Source organism: Arachis ipaensis, chromosome B05, assembly GCF_000816755.2.
Source record: "Arachis ipaensis cultivar K30076 chromosome B05, Araip1.1, whole genome shotgun sequence".
Classification (NCBI taxonomy): domain Eukaryota; kingdom Viridiplantae; phylum Streptophyta; class Magnoliopsida; order Fabales; family Fabaceae; genus Arachis; species Arachis ipaensis.
Window position 1 is genome coordinate 143,558,993 of NC_029789.2, and position 496 is coordinate 143,559,488.

The following is a 496-nucleotide window of genomic DNA, read 5'->3' on the forward strand; positions in this document are numbered from 1 at the left end:
TAAAAAAACAGAAAAACAAATCCGTTATTATTTTTATATTTTATTATGCAATAAATGAAAAGTAATAATGTAAATTTCACTTTAAGGTGCCACTAAATTATCAAAAACATTACAAGGAATAAAATTTAATATATAATTGCCATGTTCTGCACTAATCTTAAGGTGACATTACAAGAAAAAGTTATTTAATCTTTAAAATTCTACTAAAATGAATGTAAATTTTATTATAAGATCTCGTCAAAATTATCAAACATTACAAAGACTAAAATTCAATATACAATTATAGTAATATTTTAAAAGAGGACTATTTTAGCCCTAATTACTAATATATTATACAGACTACCCTGCATCTAAAATAAATTAAATAATACAAATACATAATATGTATTTGGAAACTAAAGTCTCGCGTTTCTAACTTATTTGCAGTTGTTTGTCATATTTGTATGTTTGATAAATTTATTAATTTTTTTAATTAATAAGAAAAGAGAAACACAGG